The sequence below is a fragment of the Trachypithecus francoisi genome, unplaced genomic scaffold (assembly GCF_009764315.1).
Source record: "Trachypithecus francoisi isolate TF-2019V2 unplaced genomic scaffold, Tfra_2.0 Lachesis_group1, whole genome shotgun sequence".
Taxonomy (NCBI): domain Eukaryota; kingdom Metazoa; phylum Chordata; class Mammalia; order Primates; family Cercopithecidae; genus Trachypithecus; species Trachypithecus francoisi.
In genome coordinates, this window is record NW_022681454.1 from 42,323,050 (window position 1) to 42,338,132 (window position 15,083).

The window sequence follows — 15,083 nt, forward strand, 5'->3', positions numbered from 1 at the left end:
TTGAATTCACCAAGACAGTAATCAGGGTGAAGTTTGCATGTGGTTATTGTCAAAGTTTTCTTTTCTTGCTTTTGAGAATAGTCCTTCATCCTGAGATCCCAGTAATGCATGAAGCATTTTGTTTTCATGTCTGATCTGCTTGTTTGTAGTGGAGGACATAGTGACGTATTCGATACACTATATAGGACATGGACTTGCCCTTTCTTTTTCAGGAAATGCCACTCAATCGGGATGTTATTCTAGAAATACTTGCAAACATATCTACCTCAGCTTTTCCAGGTCTGGCCTAAGCAATTTCTCATGGATCACTCAGAATCTTCCACCTAGGCTCTGCTTTTTTGACTCTGTGCCTTCTAATGTACTCTCTACAATGTCACTAGACTTAGGGACTAGACTGACCTTTTAAAAAATAAACCTCATCATGCTATTTCCCTGATAAACATCATTCCGTGGCTTCCCATCGCATTCTAAATAAAGATAAAATTTCTTAGCATGGTCCCCAGGTTATCATCTCTCTCTAGCCTTCTATTAAAACTGGCCTAATTGTCCCGTAAAACTGTTTTCAGTCATCCAGTAAAACTGATGTTTATGGTTTCTTTCAATAAACATAGAAATTGACTCACCCAGTATTAAAACCTAAGAAAGTTACATTTGCTTTATCTGAATTCCTTTCTCAGGAAACCAATCATCAGGTGTCCCAGATCATAACAAGGAACTGAAACTCACCAGATCACTGCATCTGGACAACGAGATGCCAGACCCCTCACCCTTCATGATTGTTTATCCAACCACCTGCTTCTTGTTGACCAGCTCCTCTTCCTTAGTCCTCCCTAATTCCTGTTTTCTCACACATGATTACATTTCTTCCCTGCTATATAAGCTCCTGAATTTAGCTGGAGAAAGAGATGGATTTGAGACTGATCTCCCATCTCCTTAGCTGCAGCACCCAATTAAAGCCTTCTTCCTTGGCAATACTCATTGTCTCAGGGATTGGCTTTGTGTGGTGAGTGACAGGGCCTAGACAGAAACCCTGCCATTTTGGTAACATCATGTGTCTCTTACACCCCATTGACCCAGCATTACTAACCTCATGGCCTTTCCAGAATGTTCTCTGCCCTCTTTCAGGGAAAAATGACTTCTCATTATCTGTAAGTTATCAGATCCCTTTGTTTAAAAATCTGTCTATTCTTCCTCCTAAGTAATGACTCTGCTTTGAAGGCCAATTCTTTTTCAACTCACAACATTTGTGAAAGCTGAATATTACACAAGAGGGAATGAAAGAAGAAATTCCCAAAGCCAATTTTAATAAACTCTATAACCAATCTATTACTGAAAAAAATTCTAATTGCAGGAAGAACTATCCAAGGATGAAAGCTTAATTAAATTGTGATTCTGGAAGTCTGAGCTTTTTAATTAAAAAAAATGAAACTGTGGAATAACACTTTCTCCAACACTTACACATTTTAGACTGTCAGCCAGGGTAAGGTGTATGTAATGTTCAGTGTGAAGGGGCTGTTTGAGATGCCTAATTCTTTTGCTTACTGCAAATCTGTCAAGTAAGTTAAAAACTGTGGGCTCCTGGGCTCTTCAAAGTAGAAGGTAATCAATATATTAAACTTAAAACTTAATTAGATTTAATAAGCATGTTTGGTCAATTGAGTAAAAACAAAATCTATCAACTTGAATTTTTGTATCACATAAATAAAACAACCAATTTCTTAGATATTTCCCACTGTTGTCATTGTGCAGTGGTCTCATAGTGAACAGACAACTCAGGGGATGGATTTGGACCCTGGAGTCATGAGAACAAGAGCACAGAATCAGTAGATTTGGCTTTATGGCCTTGGGCTAGTTACTTATATTCTAAGTCTTCTCATAGGGTTGATGGTAACAATTAAACAACGTAACACATAGCAAACACCTACTACAGTATCTAACACAAAGCAGGAACTTAAAAATGATTTAGAGGGCTGGAGGGGTGGCTCACACCTGTAATCCCAGCACTTTGGGAGGCTGAGGAGGGGGGATCACTTGAGGTCTGCAGTTCAAGACCAGCCTAGCCAAATGGTGAAAACTCCTATTAAAAAAAAAAGAAAAAAATTAACTGGATGAGGTGGTGGGCGCCTGTAACCCCAGCTACTCAGGAGGCTGAGGCAGGATAATCACTTGAATCCGGGAGGCAGAGTTTGCAGCAAGCAGAGATTGTGCCACTGCATTCCAGCCTAGGTGACAGAGGGAAACTCTGTCTCAAATAATTAAAAGAAACAAAAAAGATTTAGAAAACTTCCACGCCAAAGAGTGTAATACAAAATTAACTGCAATTTTGTGACCTCTATTTGGAGGGAAATAATTTTTTTTAAACCGTAGAAACAACTTGGCTGCATGCAAATTTAAAAAGCGATCACAAGGTTACTGTTAATGAATCAAAAACACCAATGTTCACTAATTATCGCCATTTTATATGAAGTTCTTCTAAAAACAGTGTTTCTTGTATGAATAAGTTATTTTTATTTCTTATAATGAAACCTCTGAGGTCTAGCCATACCATCAAAATGTTAAAATATTTTCATTCAGTTAAATTATGTAATGTGAAAATGAATGATGGTTAGGAGGCTGATGCCCAGTGTAATTCTGCTGAGAAATTATGTTACACACATTGGTTTATTTAGTTAGAATTTTCTTTGGGTAATAAAATTAGTGTTATATAAAAATTAGTTGTATCTAACCTCATGTAGACTGCCATAAATGACTCTTGCAAGTTCAACATCCTGAGCGACTGTGACAAATCCTACGGAAGGCAATTTTACAGTAAACCAGGGCTACCCAAGACCTGGTGGGAATGAGTTGTGGATGACTGAAGGCTCCAGATAGCTGATATAAAATAGCAAACTATTTTATATACTTTATTTGGATTGGAATATTTTCTAACTGTATCATACATTTATTTCTTTTCTTTTCTTTTTTTGAGATGGAGTCTCACCTTGCCGCCAGGCTGGAGTGCAATGGCACGATCTCAGTTCAATGCAATCTCTGCCTCCCAGGTTCAAGCGATTCTCCTGCCTCAGGTTCCCGAGTGACTGGAATTACAGGCACGCATCACCATGTCCGGCTAATTTTTTGCATCCTCAGTAGAGACGGGGGTTTCACCACATTGGCCAGGTTGGTCTCGAACTCCTGACCTTGTGATCTGCCCGCCTCGGCCTCCCAAAGTGCTGGGATTACAGGTGTGAACCACGGTGCCCGGCCTCTTTTCTTTTCTCTCTTTTGCCTTCCCTTCCCTTCCCTTCCTTTCCTTTCCCTTCCCTCTCCTCCCCTCCCTTCCCTTCTTTTCCCTTCTTTCTTTCTCTTTCCTTCCCCCTTCCCTTTCCTTCCCTCCTCTCTCCTACCCCCCTTCCCTTCCTTTCCCTTCTTTCTTTCTCTTTCCTTCCCCCTTCCCTTCCCTTCCCCCTTCCCTTCCCTTCCCCCTTCCCTTCCCTTCCCCCTTCCCTTCCCTTCCCTCTTCCCTTCCCTTGCCTCTTCCCTTCCCTTCCCTCTTCCCTTCCTTTCTCTTCCACTCCCTTACCTCTTCCCTTCCCTCTTCCCTCTTCCCTCTTCCCTTTCCCCTCCCCTCTCCTCCCCTCCCCTCCCCTCCCCTCCCCTCCCCTTTCCTTCCCTTCTTTCTTTTTCTTTTTTGAGACAGGGTCTGGCTCTATCACCTAGGCTGGAGTGCAATGACGGAATCATAGCTCACTGCAGCTTCAACCTTACTCCCTCAGCCTCCCAAGTAGCTGGGACTACAGGCACACATCACCACACCCAGTTGGTTTTTTTTTAATTTTTATTTTTGTAGAGACAGGGTCCTGCTATATGGCCTAGGCTGGTCTTGAACTCCTGGGCTCAAGCAATTCTCTTGCCTCAACCTCCCAAAATGCTGGGATTACAGGCATAAGCCACTGCACCCAACCTATTTTTTTTTTTTAAATTCTTAGACAGATCATATATGGATTATAATGCAAATTTTTCTGGATGACTCATGATGTATCCTTTTTTGGCCTGGATGCTAAGGAATCAGACCTTGATCTTGGTAATTGAATTATTCCCTCCATGTCACTCATGGGTTCACTTTTCTTCTTATGGATTTGCCAAAAGCACAAGACATTAATTCCAGTGACTTGTTGCACGGTATTGTTTTGGCAGCAATACTACCCAGGTCCGCAAAGATGGTGGCTAGAGCAGGTCCATCACACACCAACTTCTCCTCTTATTCAGACTCTTATTCAGAGTCTGTAATCTGGTCTCTGTGTTCATACAGTGTTCAACCAGAAAAAGAACTCAGGGGACTGGGGAGGGCGCATAAAGAACCATGGTCCTTGTCTTCACCAATTTCTTTGGGTCAGTTGAATTTGCAAATCTGGAAGTTGCAAATCTGGAAGGATCTCACTCAAAATGCCCAGATCACATATTCATTGTTTAACTCAGATGTATGATGCCATTTCTCCTCTAAGTGCTAGCAAGCTGAGTGTGGTGGCGGAGTTAGTATGTTAGAACTGGCCTTGGTTGCTGCCATTGCTACATTAACTTGCATCATAAATGAGCAAGAAGGACAGATAAATGAAAATACCTAAATTTTTAAACGGGATCTAGGACAGGAGTCTGAAAACTCTGGCTTCTGGGCCAAACCCAGCCTGCTACCTGTTTCACATTGCCCACAAGTTATGAATGATTTTTACGTTTTTAAGTGGTTGAAAAAAGCTTAAAATAAGAGTAATGTTTTGTGGCTGGGTGTGGTGGCTCATGCCTGTAATCCCAGCAATTTGGGAGGCTGAGGCGAGTGGATCACTTGAGGTCAGGAATTCGAGACCAGCCTGGCCAATGTGGTGAAACTCTGTATCTACTAAAAATACAAAAAGTCAGCTGGGCATGGTGGCGGGCACCTGTAGTTCCAGCTACCTGGGAGGCTAAGGCAGGAGAACTGCTTGAGCCCGGGAGGCGGAGGTTGCAGTGAGCCGAGCTTGCAGTGAGTCGAGCTTGCGCCACTGCACTCTAGCCTGGGTGACAAAGCGAGACTATGTCTCAAAAAAAAAAAAAAAAAATTGTGACAAGTGAAAATTACATGAAATTCAAGTTTCAGTATCCATAAATAAAGTTTTATTGGAACACAGCCATGTCTATTCACTTATGTATCATCCATGGCTGCTTTCATACCATAACCTCAGAGCTGAGTGATTGTGACAGAGACCATATGGCTAGCAAGGCCTAAAATATTTGCTCTTCGGCTTTTTACAGAAAACGTTTGCTGACTACTGGTCTAGAAGAATAAATTTTCTTTGTTTTCTGCTTAGAAATTCCCTTTTTGGACTGAGAAGTAGGGCTATTTCTATGCTTATACAGGCTCATCCACTCTTATAAATAATGGTGAACAACTGTCTTCACATCTCATGGTAGAAATACCAAGTATATTTGTGCATGTGTGTGTTTATGTATACAGGCACTAAGTATTTACAATACCTAAGTGTATTTCAATCTGACCATCACATGTGATGATAATTATTAACATAAATTATTCTTGTGAAAGGATAATGTTTATTAAATTATGTCAAAAATGTTAACAATACAATTTTCATAACCTTCCCCCTATTTAATCAAGGGCATCCACTTGCCTCCAGATGTTTAGAATTTGTTAAAACAGGAAAGAAAGAGGAAGAAAAGGTCAATGCTCACGTTTCGGCTACCAATTTGGAATTTCTTTTTTAAGTTCATAGGGAGACAATGGTCTTGAGACTGTTGAAGATTTTCTCAATTCCTTAAGCTCTCCTTTATGTATTAAGAGCTATGCCTGTTTGGCTTTGGTTTATTAAAAGTCATAGGTAGCATGCCTGTAATCCCAGCACTTTGGGAGGTTGAGGTGGGCAGATCACTTGAGGTCAGGAGTTTGAGACCAGCTTGGCCAACATGGTGAAAACCTGTCTCTATTAAAAGTACAAAATTAGCCAGGTGTGGTGGCATGCATCTGTAGGCCCAGCTACTCGGGAGGCTGGGGCAGAAGAATCACTTGAACCAGGGAAGCAGAGGTTGCAGTGAGCTGAGATCGTGCCACTGCACTCCAGCCTGAGCTATGGAGACTCCATGTCCAAAAAAAAAAGAGTCATAAGAACTCAGTAAGAACTCAGTAAATGATGTCAGGGAAGTTCCTGATCCATGGGAAGAAAGGGAAAGCCTGTCCCTGCTGGCCCCAGTGGAGTATGTGGTAAAAGAAGGGGTACAAAGTTAAGAAGCAATTGGCGAGACAAGTGTATTCTGGTTACTTCTTTCCAAGTCCATGTGAGACGGGAGGGTAGCAGAAACTTCATGGTAAGGTCACAAACAGAGTGGAGTTTGCCTCTTTCTCTATTTGGGCTCTTGAGGGAGTCAGCCATGATGTGTGGCCCTGCTTGCTGCGAAGTGGGGAAACCAGTTAAAATGGCAGTGAGAGGTGGCCAAGCAGATAAAGAGATTGAGCTAGCACTTTGGAACCCGTCTAGGTTTATGTGGGTTGTGGAGGGATTTGAAGGGTTCCTGAAGCTGTATGGGGAAGCATAGAAGATAGCTGATGTGCTGGCTGGTGGCTTTGCCCTGGTGTATTAGTACATTTTCATGCTGCTGATAAAGACATGCCTGAGAATGGGAAGAAAAATAGGTTTAATGGACTCACAGTTCCATGTGGCTGGGGAGGCCTCACAATCATGGTAGAAGGTGAAAGGCATATCTCACTTGGCAGCAGACAAGAGTAAAGAGCTTGTGCAGGGGAACTCCCCTTTATAAAACCATCAGATCTCTTGAGACTTATTCACTATCATGAGAATAGCATGAGAAAGATCCCCCGCCATGATTCAATTACCTCCCCCCGGGATCCCCCTACAACACGTGCGAATTGTGGGAGTTACAATTCAAGATGGGATTTGGGTGGGAACACAGCCAAACCACATCACATGGTGAAGGTGATTTACCCTGTGGTCAATGACCAGGGGTCAACTGCTCATTACAAGCTAGACAGGGGTGCAGGGAGGATAGCGATATCCACAGCACCCATGAAAGCCAGAGTAGGGGCAGGCTGGGAAGGGAGGGCCATGGGCCCTTTCCAGACCTAGAAATAAACCAAATGCTTGCCAGCTACAGACTTCTTCAATGGATTCCTCTCAGAAACCGGGTCAGACTAGCGCTCCTACACCGGCAACAGTGAGATCCAGAGAACAGCGAGGGCAGTCAGACTCCCTTGCCTTCTCAGGGTGAGGTAAGCTACTTCTCTCCCCTACCTCTTACACTCAGGAGTGAAGACCAGGGAGCAAAACAGTCCTCATAAAGAGATGAGCTTCAAACTAACTGAATAAATAATCCAGAGAAGCACTCTTAAACTGGAAGAGTCTGATAAACCTTTTTTTTTTTTTTTTTTTTGATGGAGTCTCGCTCTATCGCCAGGCTGGAGTGCAGCGGTGCAATCTCAGCTCACTGCACTCTCTGCCTCCAGAGTTCAAGCGATTCTCCTGCCTCCGTCTCCCGAGTAGCTGGGACTACAGGTGTGCACCACCTCGCCCAGCTGATTTTTGTATTTTTAGTAGAGACAGGGTGTCACCATGTTGGCCAGGATGGTCTCAATCGCTTGACATTGTGATATACCCTCCTTGGCCTCCCAAAGTGCTGGGATTACAGGCATGAGCCACTGTGCCCAGCCTGATAGACTTTTAATTAACTATTTTAAATCCAAGCATGTGTCCCAACCATCTCTCGTATACTTGAATGCCTAGCAAGAAGCGACAAAATATCAGTAGTAGAAAAAATTTTTTTTCTAAAGAACCTACCAATAGTAATATGCTAGATTTTTTGATGCTTCTACTCTATTCAAATTTGTAATGCAGTTTTGTTCTAAGCAGTGACTTTCAAATGTTTTGATCATGTCCCTCAGTAAAAAACATATTTTATATCACTACCAAGAACAAATGTTCATACACATATGCCTGAAATAAAACATCATGAAATCAAATCTACCTTTAATTTGTTTGTGATGTGCTTTCTATTTTCTAGTCTTCTAGGTTTGAAAAAATGCCATTTATGTCCCATTAAATTGATTTCATGACCCATCTGATGTGTTGTGACCTACAGCCTGAAACACACTGCCCCAAAGGCCAAATGAAGTGGGTGGAACATCTGTCCCTTCGTGATACAGTTCGGGATGCTGTGCTTTCACATCCTTCTGTTTTCATAGCGTCACTGTCCCAATAACTACAGGCAGCAGCCATTTATTAAAGCTCTCTCCATAATATTTATCTTAGCAGTCAAGATGCCTGCAGTTATATGTGACCAAAACCCAATCCAAGGCCAGTCGCAGTGGCTCACACCTGTAATTCCAGCACTTCGCGAAGCCAAGGTGAGAGGATTGCTTGACCCCAGGAGTTTGAGAGAAGCCTGGGCAACATAGCGAGATCGTGTCTCTACAAAAAATTTAAAAATTAGCTAGATGTGGTGGCATGTGCCTGTGGTTTCAACTGCTTCGGAGGCTGAGATGGGAGAATCACTTGAGCCTGGGAGGTAGAAGCTGCAGTGAGCCATGATCACAAAATTGCACTCTAGCTTGGGTAACCCTGTCTCAAAAAACCAACCAACAAACAAACAAGCAAAAAAAGCCCCCAAAATCCTAATCCAGACTGAATTAAGCTGAAAGTCAGTGTATTGTCTCATGTCACAGGGATGAGCAGCACAGTGCTACCTGCAAGTGCAACCGGGTCCAACATTTTAGGTTTCTCTCTTTTGCTTCTCTTGCCTCTGAGTTGGCCTTATTCTCACTTAGGCCTAGTCTACAAGGCAGGGAGCATGTCTTTGACTCCCCCAAGCACACAGTTCACAATGTAGAAGGAGGAGAAGCCCCACTCAACCCCACTGTCCACATAACACATCTCGTGGACAGATAGGCCCAGAGAGATAAGGAATTCTGATTGCTTCAGCAAGATCTCAGGCCCAACCCTTGGCCAGGAGTGAAGCACTGATTGACAGTCCCTCTAAGCCAACACAGAATGGGAGAAAGTGGGGTACTTTACGAGAATAAGACAGAGGAATTATGCTCAGACCAGGAGAAAAATCAGGCAAGATAGATTGGAAAGATAGGTCCTGTATGGGGGATATAAATAATTCTCTTATCGATAAAGTAACCTAAATTTAGAACCAGACAGTAGACCAAGCACAGTGGCTCACACCTGTAATCTCAGGACTTTGGAAGGCCAAGGCAGGCAGATCATTTGAACTCAGGAGTTTGAGACCAGCCTGGGAAATGTGGTAGAACCCTGTCACCACCAAAAATGGAAAAAGTTAGCTGGGCTTGGTGTTGCATGCCTGTAGTTGCAGCTACTTGGTAGGCTGAGGTGGGAGGATTGCTTGAGCCCAGGAGGTTGAGGTTGCAGTGAGCCAAGATGGCACCATTGCACTCCAGCCTGGGTGACGGAATGAGACCCTTTTTAGGATGAGGGGAGGGGTGTAGCATATAAACTAAAGAATTACTCAATTTTGGCAGGGTGCAGTGGCTCACGCCTGTAATCCTAGCACTTTGGGAGGCTGAGGTGGGTAGATCACCTGAGGTCGGGAGTTCGAGACCAGCCTGACCAACATGGAGAAAACCTGTCTCTACTAAAAAATACAAAATTTAGCTAGGCATGATGGTGCATGCCTGTAATCCCAGCTACTTGGGAGGCTGAGGCAAGAGAATCGCTTGAACCTGGGAGGCGGAGGTTGCAGTGAGCCGAGATCACACCATTGCACTCCAGCCTGGGTGACAGAGCAAAGCTCTGTCTAAAAAAAAAAAGAGTTACTGAATCTCAGTCTTTGACATGCTGAACTGGAATAGCATTGCAGATAGCTACAACTATGGTTGCTACTTCAATTCCAATTCAAGTAGAGAAACCAAGAAAGATGTTAAGAACAAGTTTTCCTTCTGTCTTTGATGACAAAATGTACATTAAAGAAGTACAAAATGAGGGTGATTACAGAATGAGTGGTTGAACAGAATCAGAAGGTGGACATATGAAGCAGAACGAATCCTCAAAGTACAATTCTGATGATAGGATGAAGGGCATGCCAGGTGGTAGGCGTTTTGAATCATCATTTGCGAAGATAGCACTATTGACCCATTTGCTGTGGGAGGGCATCACGTTGACTTCATTTGCCACACTGCATATCTGATTGTATCTGTTATATCCAACTTTTCTGGCTGATGTCCTTGAATAACTCACAGCAGGTGTTTGCAAGCCAGAGTCAAGTGTGCATTCTATACTCCCGATACAGAGGAAACCTAGTGACCCACAGGAGCGGAAATCAAGACTTTTGTCTTACTGGCCCTGTAAGTTACCAATAGAGCTAACCAAACCCAGACTACTTGAGAATGAGAAAAATTAAAATAGAAGATACCTTTGGCAAGCAATTATGTAACAGCTTTCAAAAAAAAAAGCTGCAAAATTGTAAATCATTTCCACATGATTTACAAACTTTAAAGGTGACTTAAAAATTCTCAAAACATTCTCTTATGGCTGGTAAAGGTGAAAAGGGAAGTAAGAAGACAGAAACAGACAAGAACCCTCTGTGTTTTCTTTCTTCTCCATAAAATATTTCCCCCACCAAAAGCACACATGGCCGCTGAGAGCAACTTACCATTTTTTCCAGGGTCAGTTCACTTTTCGTACTGCTCTAAACCCTGCTGAAAGCCAGCTCCTCGGGGAGCCCCAGGAATGGGGGCTGGCCTCTCTTCAGTCTGCAAGCACTCAGAAGGAAATGCCCCTTGCTGAGAAAGGGGTGGTGTTAGGGGAGAATCCATCTACTGTCAAGGGAGTTTCAATTAAATATGGATGCCAATTAATTTAATTTATATTTCTGCATGAAAAATGTCATTCTATTATACATGCACTGGAAGGATGCCAGGAGCCCATGTTAATAAATTACATCTCTACTGACATAATATGGAATCACAGACTAATCGGATACTTATTAAATGCCCACCTGTGCTTGGGGCTACACCTTGTAGAAATCCAGCTGAAATAAGGTCTGTCCAGTAAGGCCTCTCCTTACACTGTGGTCATCTGACACCCACTCTTATCCTCCTCTTCTCCTAGCTTTGGGCATGTCTCAGGAGAACAACTGTAAAAATGAATAATCAACATTCACTTGCCAGTGGTTATGAATGGGCATATTTAATGAAGAAGGGAATGAATGAAGGGGAACTGTAAATAATCTATTCAATTTAATCCGGGAACAGGCCTACTCTGGTTAGCAGGAAACCTTCCATGATTATTTGATTACAGATTCAAATCAGCTGGCGGTGGGTAATAATACTAATACCTACTGGTTATGAAGTGCCAACTCTGTGCCACACTCCATGTTTTATTTTGCGTCCCTGCTACATGTTTTATTTTGAATCCTTATAATAATCTTTCAAGGTAAGGATTACTCCTTCCCACACCCCTCATTTTAGAGACACAAAAGCTGAAGTGTAGTACCCTGAAATGACCTTGCTCAAGGCCATGTGATTAGTAAGAGGCACACTTTCCTGTGCTGGCCGATGACTGCCCTATTGTGGCAGTGCTGACACACTGGACAGTTCTTGATGCACTACAGTTATGATTAAATCACCAGGAGATGACTCTGTAATACCCCCTGCCTGGAAATTCATCCTGCTCTCCTCTGCTGCAATTCTGTATAGTCGTGAAACGGATGTCACTCAGTTGCAACAAGTTCTCGAATAGCCACACATTGTTTCAGCCAGTTATTTATTCAACATTTACTAAGCACCCGCTATGTGCTAAGTCCTAGGATCCAATAAAGAAAAAGGAGGTCAGACTAATGGGGAAGACAGATGCCCTAACACAAAATTGTAATGTGTGTGGTTTAATACTATGGAATTGCTAAGGAAAAACATTCCTTTTGTTGTTTATTCAATCAATCTCTTATACCCTCTACCACCATGTACAGAGTCTCTACGACATACTGGACAACAGGCCCATTCTCACATTTTCAAGCCAGGGCAGGAAAAGACATGAAAGCCACCAGCCTGAGTCTGTTCCTCTGACTTCCTCTTTCTTCCCATACCTGACTTCCTCTTGCACTGCAAGGGGCCTCTCATATATGTGTCTGGGCATCCCAGCCTGTGTGTACAAATTTTGAAACACCTCCCGCTAGAACCTCTTAAAATCAGGAAGAGGCTTCTGTGCAGCCTAGAAACAACTTTTGGCCTCTTTAAGTAGGGAGTGCTGGGATCCAGGACCCAGAGAGCGGTACAAAAAGGGAGGGAATGGGCTTTGGGTGGGCACCACCCTCTGGGTCTATTCACTCTTTCGGCTGCAGACAGGGCAGAGGAAGGCCAGAGGGTCTCAGAGTATTGTCCTCAATGCTGCCACTCAGCATCACCTGGAAACTCATTAGAAATGCAGAATCACAGGCCGCACTGCAGACTTTGTGAGTCAGGTCTGCTTTTTTTTTTTTTTTTTTTTTTGAGATGGACTCTAGCTCTGTCACCTAGGCTGGAGTGCAGTGGCGTGATCTTGGCTCACTGCAACCTCTGCCTCCCGGGTTCGAGCAATTTTCCTGCCTCAGCCTCCCAACTAGCTGGGGTTACAGGCGCCCGCCACCACGCCCAGTTAATTTTTGTATTTTTAATAGAGACGAGGTTTCACCATGTTGGCCAGGCTGGTCTCGAACTCCTGACCTCAAGCGATCCTCCTGCCTCGGCCTCCCAAAGCGCTGGGATTACAGATGTGAGCCACTGTGCCCGGCCAGGTCTGCATTTTAACAAGATTCCCAGGTATTTCATGGCCTTTGGAGAAACACTGCTGAAAGGGCCCTAGCTTAATCCCCTCTTGGTAAATGAAGAGACTGAGGCTGCCTGAAACACAGGACAGGAAGAGGGGCCTGGCCTGGGGCTGGGTTGCCCAGGTCTGAAAGTGTCCTTCTGGGCACCTTGTTATTCTCTAGGATAAACATGCACCACAACAAATTTCAGAGAAAACACCTTTCTAGTAACTCAGATTGAGAGGAGCCTGGAGTAAGAGATTTACAAGTGATCCAAGGAAGAGAATTCCATGAAGTCATGGACAAGGTAATTAAAGGAAAATTAAAGTTTTTTTTTCAGAATTAAAGGAAAGTGATAACAAGTCACTCCACAAGCGAACTTGAGGGAGGGTTGAGGAACTCTTGGTTGTCATTTTGTTTCTGAGGCCAATGCAAATAAGCTGGAGGAGAATTCCATAATCCCGTGAATTGTCCTTTTTTGTTTTTGCTTTTGTTTTCTGCATTCCTTTAGCCTCCCTCGTTTTTCCTCAGTATATTTTAGTTCCCATACCTTTCTGATCCATGTGGCCCTTCACTCCCCTGCTTTTGGTTTTCTCAAATCATTCACTCTGCTCCGAAGAACATAAAAAAGATAAGTCAACAGGACAATTTTTTTTTTTGAGACACCTCCTCACTGTTGATCCAAGCTGGAGTGCAGTGGTGCCACCGCTGCTCACTGCAGCTGCCACTTCTTGGGCTCAAGTGAGCCTCCCACCTCAGCTGCCTGAGTAGCTGGGCCTACAGACATGTGCCACCATGCCCAGCTAATTATATTTTTATTTATAGAGATAGGGTCTCACCATGTTGCCCAGGCTGGTCTTGAACTCCTGAGCTGAAGCGATCCTCCCTCCTCGCCCTCCCAAAGTGCTGGGATTGTAGGTATAAGCCACCATGTCTGGCCAGAATAAAGTTTAAAAATATGGTCAGCAAATATTTCCTAAGAATATTAAGTGCACTGACCAGGTGCAGTGGCTCACGCATGTAATCCCAGCATTTTGGGAGGCCAAGGGGGGCGGATCACCTGGGGTCAGGAGTTCAAGACCAGCCTGGTCAACATGGTGAAACCCCGTCTCTACTAAAAATACAAAAATTAGCTGGGTATGGTGGTGGGTGCCTGTAGTCCCAGTTACTTGGGAGGCTGAGGCAGGAGAATTGCTTGAACCTGGGAAGTGGAGGTTGCAGTGCACTCTAGCCTGGGTGACAGAGCGAGATTCTGTCTCAAAAAAAAAGAAAAGAAAAAAAGAAGAAAAAAAAGAATTGCATTTCGATTTTATAAGTTCCCTTCAGCCAGCTAGTTATCAACATGTCGCCAGTTGTGTTTCAGTTCCGCCTAGCCCATCTTCTCATCTCTATTGCTCACCTATCTTTTCTTTTTCCTCCTACCCTCCCTCTTTTCTTTTCCTTTCTTTCTCCCTTTCTCTTCTCTCTTTCTTTCTTTCTTGCTGGTGTTTATTAAAGCATATTCCAGACATCATGTCATTTAACTCACTTCCTACAGAGTTTCCTTGAGGCAGGGCCACAAGAGAATGTAGGCTGGGGAAATGATCTCTTATGATTATGTTCTTGATCAAAATATGGAATTTGTGTTACTGAGATAAGAAACAATGAAGAATTTCCAAAACCTCTTCATAATACCCCAGATATTGTGGACTTCATTTTCTATCCCTATGTCTTCCCCCTAGAGTCTTTCAGGGGTGTCTATGAGAACTTTTTCATCTTCCTTTACTATTAAACTAGTAACAGAGTAACAGAAACTTTGGATGTTTATACATCTAAAAAGAGGCAAATATTCTCTTTCTGTTGGTGAAGAGGATTCTCAGGGCATAAGTTTTGAAGTTAAAATTTGACAATGGAAAGTTTGCAGAGATCTTCTATGACAAGAAACCAAACATATCACTGCCTCCCCACAACCCCTCGCCCAGGCAAACTCCTGGAGCTGATTGTTGTAATGGTTTTAAAGGCGCTTAGGACCAGGACCTAGATCTGAAGCATGGTGCACAGTTGTTTACTGTTCACACAAGTCAGATCTATGAAGGATCAAGTAATTTGGAGGTTTGGTTACTTTCCATTAGTAAATATCATCCAACTAAATTTGGGTAAAATGCCCTCTAAATAAGTCAAGTAGACAGGAGCTTTGAATGAGGGAATTAATTATAGCTGGTGTCTTAAGGAAAAGAATCCCACTGTGGCACGGAGAATGTAATTAATAGGAGGTAAGTGCCAACAAATCACTCCTTAAAATATTAATGCTATCAAAGAACAGCTGG

At 43.2% G+C, this 15,083-nt stretch overlaps 1 long non-coding RNA gene across 1 annotated transcript in view; it reads right to left on the reverse strand.

Annotated features, from left to right (window-relative positions):
* The window catches only part of LOC117085324, a 100,100-nt gene extending 89,358 nt beyond the window's left edge, over window positions 1-10,742 (reverse strand). The window contains exon 1 of the long non-coding RNA XR_004437917.1: window positions 10,648-10,742. This is a non-coding gene — a long non-coding RNA (uncharacterized LOC117085324). The remainder of the gene's footprint in view (window positions 1-10,647) is intronic.
* Window positions 10,743-15,083: the final 4,341 nt, after the last annotated feature.